This window comes from Sinohyriopsis cumingii, chromosome 1 (assembly GCF_028554795.1).
Source record: "Sinohyriopsis cumingii isolate HCF-2022 chromosome 1, ASM2855479v2, whole genome shotgun sequence".
NCBI classification, from domain to species: domain Eukaryota; kingdom Metazoa; phylum Mollusca; class Bivalvia; order Unionida; family Unionidae; genus Sinohyriopsis; species Sinohyriopsis cumingii.
Window position 1 is genome coordinate 17,450,140 of NC_142961.1, and position 18,216 is coordinate 17,468,355.

The window sequence follows — 18,216 nt, forward strand, 5'->3', positions numbered from 1 at the left end:
TTTTTATTCAAAAATCACTTAACACTAAACAACAACAACTCTAACATTTTTTAAACAATAATCCAACACTATAACATCAAACAATTTTTTTTCAAATCACAAACATTTTTTTTCAATTCTACTCTACTTTAAACAGGGCTGACAACGTTGTGAATGAAATTGTGATTTCCACTGTTGGAAATCATTAGGCCATTGATGGACACTACGTTTCCTAGCTTGAGACAAAAGATAAGCATAATGGTCACAGAACCATCGATCTACTTTCACATCGTTTCTAGCAGAAGAACGAGGATCGAAATGAGTCACTAAATGTTCTAAGGAATAGCCCAGGCTGCGATGATGTAGAAAATACACACAGTATTGTCCACACACCAAGGAATCTGTGCCTTGTAATTTCACGTTATTGAATCGGGTGGTTTGAGCATTTCTTCTCATAAAGTCGATGATATCGTCTTCCAAAGGGGGCAATCCGTACGAATCGAAATATTCCACACATCCTTCTTGAGGAAAGTAGACGGCTACCCAGTGGGTTCCTGGGAGATGACTGTCGTCCGTGTTGATCACGTAAGCTTGATGGTCTTTAGGTTTGCGATGAGGGAGTTCATCTTTAGCACAGACGACAGGATTCCAAGAAGCCGTATATGAACTGTGGTTCAAAAGGTAATAAAGTTCCCAGGTATCCATTGTTTTGTGTGTTTTTTTCTTCTTCACAGGTAATAATACGTCGTCAATTCGATCCTGACTTTTTGCTTGAAAATGTCTGACGAATAAACGGTTATTCGTTCTGTTTCCTCACTCTGATTCAGGAGAGTTTCGATACGATGGATCTCTTGAGTGGTTAATGGTGGACAAGAATGTTCACGCAAGTCTTTATACCACTGGTGCAACACGTCTTTGTTCGAGATGAGACTCCAAGCTTCGTCCAGATACTCGTCCAATTTTTCTTCTTGACTTAACATCAGGCATTTATCGTGTTGAATTTGACTGGGATGATCGTTTTGACATCCATAACAATTTTTCTTGATCAATTCCGTCATTTTGTCGACCAAGTGTTTGGCAAAACAGGAGACTAAATGGGCTTCTTGTTCTGGCCATCTCGACTTCATCATGATCACTTCTTCTTCTTTTTCCACGGTCTCCTTACATTCCATCTCCAAAGTTTCTCCATTAGGTAAAGAGGGATAACAGTCTTCCATAGCTTCTAATAATCTAGAATGACTTCTCTCAAACTGTTGATTTCTATGGTATTATCGAATTCTGCATACAGGATGACGTTCACTGTCTGTTTCAGTTCATCTGCAAACTGAAGTTCCACACGAATCTGGCCAGATTTTATAGGGTGGAAATGTCCCTCGTCGCTGCCTTGGTCTGGAGTGAAATCGAAAGCCCACAAAGCATAGCCTCCGTCATAATCGTCGTACTCAATGCCGTGACTGGTGTTGGTTCCTAACTGGCCGGTGGCTTCGTACAGGGACAAGTACGATCTCAAGTAATTCTTCTCTTTAAAGTCAGATTCGAAAGGTCGGGTACACAAGGTCTTGCCATCGCGACTGACTTCGATTTTCTTCACGTTGAAGTGTTGAAAGTTGAAAGGATTTTCTTTGATGGCTCCGTTGAAGGCTGAATTCGAGACCATACCAAGGATTAAACGCTTGGGTAGCTGTCCTTGGAACAGATGATCTTCGGTTATGGATTGCAGTCCCTTGGGAATGGTGAACGTTTTCACTTCCACACGTCGTATGGGATACTTGGCGGTCGTTCTGCTCAACGTTTGACTGATGTCGTTACCTACTTTGGGTAACACTTCCACGCGTCGTACGTAGAGTTTGGCCTCTAAAATTGTGCTTTTAGGAGCCTTAGTAGGATCAGCAGCTATCAAATGGAAAGCGGCACTGCTGCGATTCAGTCTCAAGCGGACATTCACCCCGTTCAGCAAATATTTCTCTTGCAACCACATGTCCAAATGCAAACGATCCATCAGTTCTAAACTTTTCTTGTTTAAGATTTTCTCTTCTCTTGCCTCAAAGCCGGAATTGCTTCCATCTGTTTTTTCGAACTTGTCCGCTTCGTCAGCTACCCACAGCACGCAGGCATTGAGATGACTATCCTTGGCATCTATTCCGTACGTCAAGAGATTTTCCAAGTAGGCACGGTAAGGGTATGTATCCATGCTGCTGCTGACTAGTTTGTTATTCAAGTACAAATCCACTGAGCTGAACAAGGAATGCATGAAATTGTTGACGGGAGCTATTTCGTCAGCGTCATCTACTCCACTATCATTTTTTAGAACTTGGACTTTCAAGTACAAGTAACTGCTATTCAGATCGATGTAATCTTCGGGCTGTCCTTTGAATTCAAACTCGATGGGAGCGGAATCGATCAATGAGGAGACGGGATTAAATTCCACCCATTGGGATTCTTGCATCGTCATCATGGTGGGAGGCATGGCAAACAGATCCAGTTCCGTCTTGGAACAAGCGCAAGACTCTCGGTGCATCATTTTGTTCTGTGTTTCAATAATCGAAAACGTCTAAGTCTCGAACGGTTCTTCTTTTCTTGGCCTTTCTCGCTTGAAGTCTGGTGAAAGGGTGTTTTCTTATTCGTCGTCTCTTTCTGCCTTGTCCTTGCTGAATGCCAGACTCGGTAGCGTGCAGGGCATTTATAGGTGTCTCTCGTCGGCCCAAAATGTCTTTGCCCGTTTGCAGCAAGACATTTTTGCCTGCCCTCATGAAGGCTTCTTTAGGGTTTTGTTTGTCGATGATGACATTTTGGAGAAATTCTTTGCCTTGCGTCAGTGCCGCATCTTTCAAGGCGTGCAATCCGCGTGTCACCATCGGTTTCAACACCGGGGCCACCGAACGAAAGGCCGATTTTAACATGTCTCCTAAACCGTGTCCTCGCTGTCGAGCCACCCCTTGGTACACTGGATACATGACTTACTTACGAGTCGTGAGAAAACCGTTTTCGAAAATGGAGTTTCACCTTGACTTTTCCTTTGGTGAATGGAATATTTTGTCCTAAATCTCCTTTTATAGTAATGTTGACCGTGTCCAAATACGACTTGCTGACCGGTAAATAGTGAGGATGGACAAATTCGCGGTGGACGTGGTAAGTGTTTCCACCTTCCTCGTCAGCGTTCGTGGCAGAATCCACTTTGAAAGGAATGACACGCAGTAATGGTACGGAGGTGTGTCCCACCACGTTGTACTCCACCACATCGGAGTACACAAAGATCAAATTCAGTCCCTGGTTCAGTTCTACCGGGAAACGAAAATACCTCGCAAAAGACTCGTTGTCATGAATGCTTGGTGATTCGCCTTTTTGTTCTACTAGCTTCCTCATCTCCGTGTCACCGCCCAACATGTCAAACAATCCAGGACAAAATACAATGGTTACGATTTTAGTCCGTTCAAATTTCATCAAGAAGCGACGAGCTACTTTGTGGTACTCCATGGTGACACTTTTGTTCTTGACATTGACATTGGAACTCTTAAAAGCTTCCCCAAACACACTATTAAACTTGGTAGCTATGGTGTTGACCAAATGTTGACCGCTGAAATAATAGCCTGGGAGAATGGACAAGTTGTAGGTCCACGTTTTAGTTCTGTCATCATAGGCTTTATTGGTATATGTGCCACTAGTCCTATCCAACTCTTGTTGCAAATGTGAGTCATGAACTTCCACCTTAAAACAATTTTGCTGGGGAATGACATTGAGGACTTGGGTCGGGTGAATCATTTCTACCAAAGCCACTTCCCAATGGGCTTCGTGATCTAAGGGGATGGCTTGAGGTAATTTGGCCGTGTAACAGCACAACGTGTTGTTGGGAAACACCTCCATGGAACTGTCACTGGGTAAGGTTAAGTAAAATTGGTTTTGGTGACTCATAATTCCAGAGTTCTGTGGCTGTCCGAGGGGTTAGTGGATGTCAGAGGTGTGTCTCCGCCCAAAATGGGGTTCTGGTTGTGGTTGTTGGAGTGGTGACTGGCACTGGCACTGGACACAACGTTCCCGTTCGAGGAGAATTTCAGGGAGGGATTGGGAAGCAGGTAACCGATGCAACTGCTCAATAAAATGGTCCACAATTGTTTGTCTCCTTGTTGCAAACTCAAATTGGCGATGGCTGCCCCGATGACACAATACACCACAAAGATTTGGCAGAAAAAGACGATTTGCGTTTTAGGCACACGTTCTCCACACCACACCCACAAGGGTTGCTTTTGTAAATCTTGCACTGAAGAACAAGGGGAAGAAGGAGTGGTCGACGTAGCTGCGTCTGATGTGTGAAAGGGCATGATGGTCACTTCTTCTTTTTATAGTCGATGACTTGCGAAGCGTCGATCCAAGAATCAAAACTGGGTGGATATCCTTTCCAACGTACTTTGACTTCTTTGACACGTCGTTTGCCCACTTTACGGGTTCTGCGTTCGAGAATGCTTTCGATGTCGTACACGTCGTCTTCTTTTTTGGTGACACGTTGTAACTCGGGCAAATAAAACGTTCCTTTGAGTACTTCTCCGTTCATGTCTTCCAATTTATAGACGGCAGGATGACGGCCATGCACTCGTCCAGTGACGCGAAACAGTTCGGTCGTCCAGTTAGGTAAGTAACCTTTGTCGAAAGTGCGTTTGGTTTTGCCAATGCGCACCCAATCTCCTACGACCAACTCTCCACTTTTCTTGGGGACAGCCCTCGTCGGGGACGTACCGAACAGGCGCTCAAACACCAGCACTTCGTTGTCGGGAGTCACGTCTTGCGGGGCACGTCCGATGCTTCGATGGTAAGATTGGTTGTACGCTTGCACCAGGTGCGGTAAGATGTCGATGTACTTCAGAGTGTGGTGATGCGTAAAATATTTCCACATGCGTTCTTTCAAAGTGCGTTGAAAACGTTCCACGATGCTGGCTTTGGTTTCGGGATTCTCGGTGGTAAAAAAATGAATGTCACGTTTCTTTAATTCTTTTTGGAAAGCTTGGTTCAGAAATTCGGTGCCTTTGTCCGTTTGCCATCGAAGAGGGTGACGACCGCTTTGTTTCAACACCCGTTGCAGGGCTCGCACTAACTCGCTGCTCGATTTGGAAGTCAAGGGCACGACCCAGGCAAATTTGGAAAAGACGTCGATGACACAAAACAAATATTTGTAGCCACGATTGTAGCTGGCCAAATGAGAGACATCGGCTAAATCGGCTTGCCATTGATGATCGATGCCTTCCACTCGGGTGCGACTTCTGGCAAACTTGCGTCGAATGGGTTTGTGTAAAGTGTAGGTAGCTTGTTCTTGTAACCATCGTTGCACTTGAGGTAAACGGAGACTTTTCAGTCGCGTTTTGGCAGCACGATACAATTTTTGAACTCCTGCGTAACCTGCAGGATGGGAGGGATCGTAGTAAATGCTGGCTAAGACTTTTTCCATTTTTTGTGTTGGTTGGTGTGTTAATAAGGCACCCACTCTTGGAGGATGCTACTCTTTTTCTCTTGGGGTATTTTCTTGGATTGCAATGCTTTGCGTGTGCGACCGGCAATAGGTGTTGAAGAGGAGGAGGATGTCTGAGCGGGGGATATCGGTTCTTGTTTCACTTCTGTCTTCACTTCTGTCTTCACTTTCTTTTTCTCTTGTGATGAAGAAGGGGTGGTCATCATCTTTTTAATCCATCCAATTCTGGAGGTAGGTGGTGTTGTTAACTTGTGTACTTTTTCTGGTGGAGTTTAAAACCCTTCTTCTTCTTCTTTTCCTTTTTCTGTCTTGGTCACTGGTACTGGTACTGGTACTGGTGATGGTGCTGGACTTTTCATCAAGGTCTTAAAATCTTTCAGAGTGGGTAGAGCTGTTTCGTCTAAAGCTTTCTGGTGAAAGAGTTGCAGTCGTTGCAAGAGTTGACCGTACTTTTGCGATTTTTCTGTTTCGGACAAATCTTGGCGATCCATCAAGGATTGCAATTCGTGTTGTAACTGGGACATCTCGCTCAAATTGGGATTGGGAGGTAAATGCGGGGTGCGTTGTTCTTGCCACCGATGGTATTCCATCCATCGTTTGTAAGGCACTAAAGCTAGTTTTCGTCCTTCCATGGGGTTGTCAGGGGTGAATTCTGAGATCTTGGGACTTCCGAGGGCCTTTTTATCTTGCTCCCACCAGTCCTCCCAACATGGTTCCCAAGACTCCTTTCAGTATGGGGCCTAACAAGAGAGGTAAAATGCCTCCACGTTGGACCAACATCTTCTTTTTTTGACGAATGGGAATTTTCTTTTGAACCATTTTCCGAAGAACGTGACGATGTTTGCCTAAGCATTGTTTCTGGTGTTTGGACAAAGGGATCGTGCCTTTCAAAACGTTCAAACAACATTCGCACACGGTATCGATGACCTCTTTGGAGGCCGTTTGAATGAGTTTTTTTCGTAGGGGTGGAGAAGCTTTGGACAGGACAGATAACAGGTCCCCATGTTTGGCTAAACGTGGTGGCAGTCCTTTCCTTTTCTTTCCTTGGGGTTTTCTGGAGGGTGACATCTTTGAGTCTTTAGGAGCACCTAAAAACACTGATACCCTACTCGGTCACAGGTCTTTTTTATACTGGAACGCGTCGCCACTGATTGTCTTTACGGCGTATCAGTTTGAGGACAGGCATGACACGTCGTGCAGGGGTACGCAACGGACTAAATCGAGCCAGTTCTTGCTTGGACAAATCCAGTAAACTTTGTAACATGCCCGATCTTTCATGGACTTTGATTTTGGGAGAAGGTACTTTGTGAGCAGCAGCCACTGCCGCTAAATGGGAAGGTCCTGCCACTGGGGAAGTTCTTTTGGGGGTCATCAACGGAGAAGTTCTTGGTGTAATCAACGTCTCCAAGTACTCTTCAGTTCCTGGTGACATCAACGGAGAAGTGGACAAACGTGAGGCTGCCGGAGACGCTGTGGCAGGTCGTGGTTTGCGAGTGTAAGGTTGTGTCCTGGCCGAAGTGCCTCTCTTGCGACTAGTTTTCTTCTTCTCTGGACTTTTCTTTTTCTGGGGACTTTTTCTCTGTTTCTTTTTCTGGGGACTTCTTTTCTTTTTCCGGGGTGGTGTCTGGTCAGAGGAGGGTCCTGCCACTGGAGAAGTTATTCTTCTTGGGGACTTGGTCTTTTTCTTTTTCTTCTTGGGGCTTCGTTGAACTTTTGTCTTGGGGATAACTTTGGGGGCATTAGGATCCCATCTTAAGAGTGAGCGAATGATGACCCCTCCTAGAGTACCGCTCCCTCCAGGTTTCAAAATGATTTGTTTTTTGGTTTGAGTGTCGATGCGGGGATCGGCCAGTTGGACCAAAGCGACTTTGTTTCGATCGAAAAAGCGTTGGGTTTGATGAGGAATCTGAATGATTCCTTGGAGTAATTGACGTGCCGTCACCGTGAACCATCGTAAGACTTCTTTGAGACTAGCTTCTAAGACACGGGCTCGTGTTTGTGGATCTTTTTCTCGACTGATGCCATACAAGGCACGAATCAATTTGACGGGAAGATGCGACTGAAGGGACGTCATGTTCACACTGTGTGAGACAGACGAAAAAGGGTCTGAGGTTTTTATAGATTTTTTTTTCATGGGGAGTGAAATGAAGTCGAGGACGGAGACGTGTACAGGACAGGCCCTCCGTCTTGGCACCAGTGGTGAAACAAGTGGGTACGAAATCGCAAATCATCGGGGGTCGTAGGTTTCAAATCGACGAGTAAATAGGCGTGTGGTGTTTGAGTGGCATCGTCGTACGCCTGAGTCAGCCAAGGCGTTCCTAACTGTTTGGCTAAGACTTGCACTTGCGATTTATCTCGAGGGCTTTTAAACAAGACCACGTAATGCGCATTGAGACTGATGGTGCGATGGGCTTTACTTTGTTGAAACAAATTTTGGGTGATGTAAATGACACTGGCATTACGGTGATGCCCTTTGCGCGTGAACCACAATTTAATTTCTTCTTCGTCTTCTCCTAACATGTCGTCGAAAATGACCAAATGGGTTTGACGGGAGTCAGAGACGATGCCGTCGTCTTCTTTAGGAATGCCTTCCACAAACACGATGGAATCGCCTTGACTTTCTCGCAAGAGGCTGTACGCCGATTGCCACTCTTTGTAACACCACACGATCCGTTGAGGGGGCCGATCGATCAAATGATGTTTATGTTCGATCAAACGTTTGACGAATTCGGTTTTGCCAGAACCGCTAGGTCCAGCAATGAGCATGTTAAAGGGATGGCGAAGATACAAAGCCTCCCAACTGGCACGATCTAAGTGTTCGTCGATGACTTTGACAGTAGAGGAAGAGGGAGCAGAGACAGCAGAGGTAGCCATGGTGTGAGAAATGTCACTTGTGACACGAAAAACAAACAAGACAAGAGTTTATATACTTTTTCAGAACACGTTTATTGAATGTTTCAAATATGAACACGAAAGACAAAAATACATACAACCCAAATAGTGATGTACAGGAATATAAAACACAGCAAAGCGATCAAAGTGGAATATAAACAAGTGTCTGTACAACATGTTTTGGGTAACCAAGATGTCCTAGGGACAGTGTGTAATGTTCTTACAGTCTCTACATGAGGTATTGTCACACAAGTGTCCTCCCGGAATGACCTTTCAGGAATGTCCATGACAGTCCTGTCCTGAAGCGAGTGGTTGTTCTCGGTGACGGGTTCTTCTGGCACCGTCACTAACACAGGATGAAAAGTAACTTTTTTCCTTGAACAACTCTTGTGCATACTGGGCCACTTCTTGGGTCCAAGCCTCAAAACCCCCCTTTTTCCAGTCACGAACATCTGTCCAAGGAGGGTGTAAGTCACAAGCTACACACACATCGTCATACACGTCTTGGGTAGCTAAAAGTTGACGAATCTTTTTTTCCTGTTGAGGTCGAGAAGTATCCAGATGAAACCGCAAGGCTTTGAGCAAAAGGAGTTTTTCGTGACCATTTAAGGCCATGGAGGTGGTAAGTACTGATCGTAAAGAGTCCACAAAGAATCGGCTGGTAAACGAAATCCCAGAAAACAAGTCACTAAGACACACACCACTTGTCGTCCCAAATTGAATGGATACAGTTCTTGTAATAATCGATGGTAATGATCCACGGTTTGAATATGGTCATTGAGTTCCTTCCACGGAATCTGTTGGATGACATGTGACATAAACCGTGGCATGGCAGCCTGTTTTTATATTCTCTTTTTTTTTTGATGCAATACACGTACTTTCTAGCCAGAGATCTTCGTTCTCCAGTAGGGAATCTAAATCTTGCATACTGTAACCGAAACGTCAGAGTTCGTTTAGGTGTTTCCTCTTCCGCTAAGCAGATTCCACGTAAAATATGTTTGTAATCCTTTAACTTGTCTTCCTCAATGCGTTGCACTAGGTGAATCTCGAAGTAACCATAATCATGAACATGTCGATCATTAGCGACCTCAAAGTTTTGAACAATGTCTGACCATTGAAAGAATTTCTGACGAATCAGTTCTCTTATACCATTCAGGTACCAGTGGTTAAAGATCTGGTGACGTATCGGATGCAATTGTTCTTTACGTTTGACTTGTATTTTGACCAGCTCTCGGTAAATGCGTTCTCTCAACTCCACAGGCAAAGCACGAATGTTCTCTTGTAAAGTATCCATGAATAGGTCATACTAAATCCTCTTTGGTCTGACACAAGAAATGTACTGTTTGCACAAACATGGTTTTAATTCATTGTCGAATCTAAATCGTTTCACCACTAATCTACACATTACAATTCGTTCAGAAGTTTCCTCTTTCACCAAGTTGACATTGCGTGAAAGATGTTGGTAATTCGTTAACTCTTCCTCTGGAATTCGATGCAGTACGTTTACAATGTAGTAGATAGAATCGTCCATACCAAACCATTCCTTTTTATAACCAGGAGGTCGTTGATCAATGTCTGTCCAATGGAACACTTTCAACTCAATCAGTCCTTGTATAGCCTTCAGGTACCAGTGGTTCAAACACCGGTGACGTAACGGATGCAATTGTTCTTTACGTTTCACTTGTATTTTGACCAGCTCTCGGTAAATGCGTTCTCTCAACTCCACAGGCAAAGCACGAATGTTCTCTTGTAAAGTATCCATGAACAAATTATTATGGTAAGAAGTTACTTCAATGTCTCGGTCCCACTAAGGGTAAGTAATGACAATTCGGTGACCATCGAGCATGTTCAACGTAGGCCGAATCTTGCGGTTCCCAGTGGTGAAGTGACACACCGCAACTGAAGCACTTGACTTTATCTCCTTCGCCCAAGTAGAAAAATCCGGCTCTGGCTAATTCTTCGGGGGTCGGTCCTCCCAGATACTTAGGCCATTTTCCTTTGAACGATTGAAGACGATTTTCAAAGTCGCAGTATTCCGACAAACGCACAGGAAACGAATATTCGTCTTTCACAGGTTCGTTTCGATGAGGGTTGGGTGACAGGAACAGGAGTTTGCTCAGGGCTGGATGACATCCGTAGAGGGGTAGACGTGAAGGTGAACATTCCCCTTTAAAACGAAACCCAGTAAAATGTCCAAGAGGACGAGCAGCATCGCTTTCGCATCCCACAGGTTTGACACGCACAGCATCACTTTCCATGATAGGGGTAGGGGCACTAAAGTTCCCATGATGCTTTACGGCATCGCTCAGGTCACAAGGTACAGCATCGTATCCATCGCAAGGCTCACAATCGCACTCGTCTGCAAACTCCGTTACGCAATTACAATGGTAACCACATGGACAATCGCAGTTTCCTTCCGGACATTTTCCGTCGCAATGCATGGGTCTTATCCATCTAATATTAGTCACACTAGAGGAAGATACAACTTTTTTACAATCCCCAAACTGGAACGATGTCTCTTTCAAAGTATTCATCTTGTTCGCTCGGTCTTGGTAGTCACGATGAACTATCGATCTTGCCTAGGGTTCCTTTTTTATATACAGACCAATACCGAAGTGACCGTACGGTAAGGTGAAATGATTGGGAAGTCGAACTCGCTTCTGGTATACAATTTGATAGATTTTTTCCAAGGGTCGACTGACGATGTGGTGAGTGGGTAAACGTACAATCTTGTTCGGTTGATAGGTGGTCACTTTAAAGTTTCCATCCTCTCCCGATTGCAAGGCTTCTTTCAATACCCCAAAGTTGACCACTCGACTGGTACGATAATTCAGAGTCAATCCTTTCACTTTGCACGTCGTGTGCACTTCTCCTTGTTTGTCACGGTATTCGTAGCCGTAATTTTTGGGACCGCCACTGACGAAACTTAGAATCTTGTCGTCGGGATGCTCGTCTGTCCAGGCTCCTAAACGGTCTCCTTCGATGTTAGGGTGATGTTGAATCGGGTGATGGATGTAAATGCAGCTGTCCGTGTCAAAGTACAGGACGCGTTCCCCTAACAGTTCTAAAGCTTCGTACAATTTTAAGCGAGCATGGGCTGTCACGTAAGCCGCAATGATGACATTTCCAAAAGGGTCGTCTTGTACAAAGTCCAGATCTTCTTCGTAATTGACCAAGATCAAATTCTCTCGAACGACGTCCACGTGTTTCATGTATTTGGTTTTGTCGTGAATCATCTGGAAGTAGCGGGAAGGTTCTGTCAAATATTCCGTCTTGGGTAAACACGGTCGTTGTGCCATTTTACCCCACAAGCAATTTAACATCACTTTGGCAAACGATCGCCTGCCTTCGTTTTTCTCGATGTGGTCTAAAGTGATGCCTTCTTGTTCGTAGTATTTCTCTTTGAATTGTATTTGGTCTTCGGGAGTGTGACACCAGGAAGGATAGCCGCTGGCTTCTTGCTTCAGTTTCAGAAAGGCATCCACGTAGTCGGCGAAAATGCCTTTCTGACTGGGGTCACCCTTGCGGTATTGTTGTGTCTTGGGAAAGTGGCAAATTTCGTACACTTCTAACAGTTGGTATCCCATGTCCAAAGCTTTGAACAATTCTACGCTGACCCAGGTTCCCGTCAAGGCCCGTTCTTCCTGGCTGTGCTGACAAGCTTGGTCTTGGTTGCACGTTTCGGCACAAGTACGGCACAAGGGAAACATCAGTTTGCCTTGACAATGGTGAGGTAAGACGGGATGGTATAGGTTCGTGGGAGGCAAAACTTTGCACTTGATCAAGCCTTCGTATTGTCGAATGTTTTTCAGGTCGATGTTTTCCGTCAGCAATTGTGGGTGCCCTACGGGAAAACGACAATATTTGCACACGTAGGGATACAGCGAACACACGTCCAAGTATTTGATTTCTTCTCCTTTCTCTTCGTCGGCTTGGTACAGCAAACAGGTAGCATTGGTCCTTCCTCCGTACAAACTATCCCTCGGGTTCAGCGGATCCATGAACTGGTAACTTTCCACGGCACGTTTAAACTCGGGATCGGTTTTCAAACGGTGATCGTACTCGTGTTCCCACATTTCCACCACTTGGTATCCTTGCTGTTCCAACTTTAGGCGTCGCTGACAAGTGTCCTGGTACAAGTCTTCCATGGTTCGTTGTAAAAACTGATTTTTAGTGCTACGATCAGGGTAACAGACGGGACATCCGTGAAATAAGCAACCGTTAAACTCGTACACGATCTTGGGGTTTTCTAAGTCTCAGCCATCTACCGAATACGTTCCGATGGTCTTTTCACCCCCTCCGTTGCGGGCATGCTGAATCCACTTGTCTTCCTTGTCGCACAAGTAATGTAACCAGCGTAAGGCTTTGACCGAGTATTGACGTTTGACAAAGTTGGTCGTTTGAGGGCTGATGACAGCCACGGTGTTTTCAGGCATGAATCGTTGGCGGTACACTAAGGAACACGCTTTGGCAATGGTGCAAGCTTCTTTCAAAGGATCGACCCCTCCGTGTTCCATGAACAGTTCTCGAAATTTTCCACAGCAACGCCGTAAAATGTCCACGTCGGAACGACAATACTTTAGCATTTCTTCCTGAAAGTCGAAAGGGTCCGAGGCGTGAGCCTGGTACCAAGCGTAGAGAGCTTCTCGTTGTTCGGTACGCATGTTGTCGGGGTCGTAATAGTGAGCCTCAGGTAAATGGGGTAGAACGGCGTGTTGATTGGCTTCCGTATTGAAAAAGTGTGGGAAGTACCCTTTAGCCATTTCTGTCATTCCAAACGTTTTAGGCATTCGACTCAAAGGCATGGCCAAATAGCTCATCGAATCTTTAAACTGCACTTGTCCCACTTGCATGAAAATGATTTTGGCTCCGTTCAAAGTCACTTTAGGACGCTCGGTGCCTTGTTCCGTATAGTACCTCAAAAGAAACTGTCCATCGTATCCGGAGAAATTGTGAGCCATCACCGTGGCATGACGATGACAATCTCCGTAACGTTCGATGTCCTCTTGGCTCCACGTCTTGTCGACGGGGTCTAAGACCCATTGGGCAAAATCGGCTAACGTGTTCGGTCCCCGAAAGATTTTTTCACGCCCTCCAGGAATCTTGCTGCAGTGAGGACAATGACTGAAGATAGGTTCTTGAATGCACTTCTCGCACGCTCGATGAGCCACGCAGAAATTAGGAATGTGAATGCCAGTCTCTTGCATGCATTCGAAATCGAAAAAGATGAAATTGCCTTTCTTCTTGTGACCGTCCTCTTTCTCTGGTGGGGGTTGGTATTTTTGCACGTAACATTGGTGTTCCAAGTCCACGATGTGGTGACAAATGTGACATTTTTTCTTTCCTGAACATACGTGTGCCTTGACACTATTGGTACGTATGCCTTGTCCACACGTAGAGCACAATCTCAGGAGTTGACAAGCGCATTTTTTCTGTGAACCTTGCGTCTTCAAATGTTGTTGGCAACAGGTAGGGCTGACAAACGTGCGCAGACAAGTGGAACAAGGCACTAGTTCTTCGCTCAGACAGGGTGAAGAGGCCAAACATCCTGTGCATTTCGATCCACAATGCTTGTGTTGCTCTCGATTGTTATAACCATGGTCACATTTCTCACAGTAATAACCGTATACTAGGAATCCGGTGATACTGGTAATGGTATCGAAATGGTCATCGTGATGATAAACATGAATGTATTTTCCGTCCTTAAAATCTTGGCCTCGAAACAATAGAGGTCCGCGCATTTCTTGAGGGTGCACTTTCAAGGTGTATCGTGGAGCTAGGACATCTTGCAATTTTTGCATCTCAGGAATGCCGCAGGGTGTGTCTTTGGGCAGTCCGGCTTGTTGTAACAGGAGTTCTGCTTCATTTCGTTGTTTGGCTCGGTCGGAACGTTGAATAGTGTCCCAGGTTCTTTTCCATTCTACCGTGTCGTTCTTGTTGGCATAGGTTCGTCCCACCACGATGGCACGGGATAAGCACATCTGGTCATGAGGGTTGTCAATTCGGACGAGACTCTTTTTGGTGTTGCGAAGGTCGTCCACCAATAACATCTTTTTGCGTCCTGTCCCTTGAGGAGGAGAGACGTGGGTCATGTCCAGTGTGGCTTTACCATCGGTGATGTCAAACTGATCATTAGATTGTTGTACGTGTTGAATCTTGTCCATGACTTTGGAAGCAGTCAATTCTGCAGGGGTGCTAAACTCGATCCAAACAGGGGATTTCAAACCGTCGTGTTGTATGGAAAGTCTCAAGCGATCGTCTTCTTTGGGTTGACATTGTCGCTTGAGTGCGGTGAGCAAAGAATCCCACACCTCGGTGATGAACACTTCTGCTTTCTCTAACGGTACTTCAGCCTTGAAATCTTTAAACTTCACCGTGTATTTGTAAGCCGTGGTTCTAAATTTTCTAGAGGAGCGCTTTTCCGTCTCTCGAATGGAATAGTACTTTTCAGGGTTGACAAAGGGTGGTGGACTTGGTTTAGAGGGTTCGGATTCTGGTTCACTCATGTCCTCTTCAAAATCACTGGCATGAATTTGTGCCAAGATTTCAGCCCTGGTACGAGGCGATAGATCACGTTTCTGCCTCTTACTTCTTTCTTCTTCTTCTTTCTTCTCGAATGAATGGGATCGTTTCATCTTGAAAGCAAAAAGTCAAATGACTCAAGTTCAAACACCATAAACTACTTTATAGTCATGGCAGACCAGCGTATATAAAAGGGTGTGTGTCTTGTCCTTTCACTATTCATTTCACTCTCAAGCCGAGCACAACGATGGAAGAGACTAACCAGATGGAACGTTTCGTCAGAGCTTTGCGAGGGGTCATTAGAAAATTCTCTTCAGACCAGCCTACGGACTACTCTCCTTCCTTTAGAGATAAAAGTCAAGATACTTGCTATATCTGTCAGAAGAAAGGGCATTGGTCTTCAGAGTGTCCAGACCGTGAAAAAAGAACAAAAACAGGGACTAAAAAAGACAAAAGTCAAGATACCTGTTATTATTGTAAAGAAAAAGGACATTGGTCTCCAGATTGCCCAAAAAAGAAACAAGAGGAGTCAGAAGAAAAAAAGGATTCTTCAGAAGAAGAGAGGGATTCTTCGAAAGAAGAGAGGGATTCTTTAGAGGAAGAAGAGGAAGAAAAAAGACAATTCTATTTACAAGAGGCAAAGAAACAGGAGAAGAAGAAAAGAAGAAGGGAAGAAAATGAGGAAAAGACGGTGAAGAAATTCAAAAAACAGAGAGACCAAACAAGGAGACAGAAGAAGTCAATGAACTTTTTATTAAAGTGTTGTGTTGTGAATTGCGAATTGGATTGTAAAAAAATGGAGAAAAGAATAAATGAATGATATAAGGTAAGTGTCTTTGAGTTTTGATTTTAAAATAAGAACGTACACTCACGCACTCATACACAGACACGTACTATAAGGGTAAAATGGGTGGGGTTTTTTTTTTTTTTTTTGAGTTATTGGCAAATTCAAATTGTATTTCTTTTCAAGAAATGTGGGTGGCCCTGAAAAGGGCCTTTTTTCTTCATGGTGAAAGGGTGAGTTTAAGCAATCAACTTTAACTGCCTTATGCCTTTGCCACGGCCAAGGCCTACTTCTGGACTGCGTAATGTTGATAATGATTGGGTTGAAATCACTAAGGGTGGTACGGTAGGCTTAGTCACAGGGTTGACGTGTTTAGCTCGGGAAGGTCGTATTCTCTTCGGTCGTGATAAAGAAGTCTGATACATTTGTTTCAGACTTCTTAACTCCGCTAAAATGTCCAACAGTACCGTGACCGTTTGATTTTCACCCTCTTGTTTCTTTGCTGCTACTTCTTCTTGCTGTTGCTGCTGTTGTTTTTTTCTTACCTCTTCTTCTTGTTGCTGTTGCTGTAGGAGAAAAGCCTGTTCCGCTTCCTTTTGTCGTTGTATAAATTTCTCCAATTCTTCTTTCTGTCTCTGTCTAAAATTTTCCACTTGCGGTAATGAAGAAGGTAACGAAGGTTCCGGAACAAATTCTTGCGAGGAGAGAAAATCCACAAAATCCCAATTCACTTCTTCTGAAAGTAAGTCCGAGTTCCCTTGGGCAGTCTCCCCTGCTGGTGCACCCCAATGGATCGTTTTCTGAGTTTCCGTCATGTTGAATCACTGTCGCATAGATTGACTGCACACAAGCGCTAGCGAATCTATATAGACTACGTGACGTCACAGACTACTCTCTTCGGATTGGATGCGGGCTGACTGAATTCTGTAACGCGTGTTCGGATTGGTGAATGAACTCAATCCGTTTCAATCCTTCCTGTCCCTATAAATAAGCGCCGTTCACTGCATTGATTCACCTATTCTCGGAGCCTCAACATGTGGACAGACGTTGAATCTTCAACCCTTGTGTCAACAATGATGTTCAGGACGGACATGCTCATGTATGTCCGATCCAAGTGGACCGTTGTCCACAGGACCAACAGCAGCCTGTGGATAAGAAGAGTCTATATAGAGAGACAAGGTTGCCTCAAGAGGACTCTGATGTATGGCCCTGCTGTAAGACGAAGTTTGAGGAAAAGAAGATGTCGCAAATGCCCTTTATGTTAAGGGCATATTAACATAAACCAAAGGCCCTTTTCAGGGCCAGTCATATTTCTCGAAAAGAGATAGCCTTTCCATTGCCTACCCCTTTTTTAAAAAATTTAAAAAAAAAAAAATCCCATGTTAAATTCCCCTTGTCCGTAGATTGTCCCACGATTTTTAGCCATGTTAATTCCCCTTGTCCGTAAAGTGTCCCACGATTTTTCGCCATGTTAAATTTCCATTGTCCGTAAAGTGTCCCAAGGGGTTCTGTAATGCTAATTCCCATTGTCCGTAAAGTATCCCCATTCACTACTGACAGAGAGTCAACGCTAAGCAGTGTAAATGAAAAGGAAAATAGGTGTCAGAGGTATCAACCGAATCCAATGGTAATATATGCATCAAATTATACATTGTTTCAAAACACAAATCAAGAGTTCTATAAGTCTTATATTGACTGTCATGCACAATGTGTTCAAATGAACAATTTTTAGCATATATAATTTTCGGCAAAATGCGCTTTTTAACTTAGATATCTATAATCCATCATCATAGATTCCACAACGGATAAAAAAAACATAGGGAATTTAATTGTTCAAATTTCCATTAATTTCCTGGATAAAAATCAAATACATATTTAAAGAAGAGAGAAGGACTTATTTTGTCTATATAAGTTTTATCTGGATCCGAGCATGGGCCGAAAATGACTCTCACAGTACCTACCCCTTTATACATTTCTGTTCAGGAGTTACTAAGAAATAATTTAAAGTTTTTTGTATTTTAAGCAATCATGACCATATCGGATATTATTTTGTTGTTGTTGTTGTTGTAGAGTTTAACGCCATTTTTCAGCACAAAATAGACTATAAATGGCGGCCAGTATTAATGGTGGAGGAAGAACCCGGGAAAACCCCGGAAAGAACCACCGACAAACGAGAAGCCACAAGCAAGCTTTCTGACATATCCACATTGGCCGAACCCGAGACTAGAACCCACGCAGAGGAGAGATGGCAGTGATCTGTAACGCTTTAGACCACTCGGGGCCCACGGATATTATCTGTGCAAACTATTTTCATGCCTGTAGGTTGTCTGTCAAATCGGGGCAAATTTAGCGGTTTTCAAGAAGTTGAGTTGTTGTTGTTGTTGTTGTAGTAGTAGGGTTTAACGCCATTTTTCAGCACACGATAGGCTATACATGGCGGCCAGTATTAATGGTGGTGGAGGAAGAACCCGTGAAATGTCCGGAAAGAACCACTGACCCTCGAGAAGCTACTGGCAAGCTTTCTCACATACCCACATTGGCCGAATCCGAGACTCGAACCCATGCAGACAGAGGTGAGATGGCA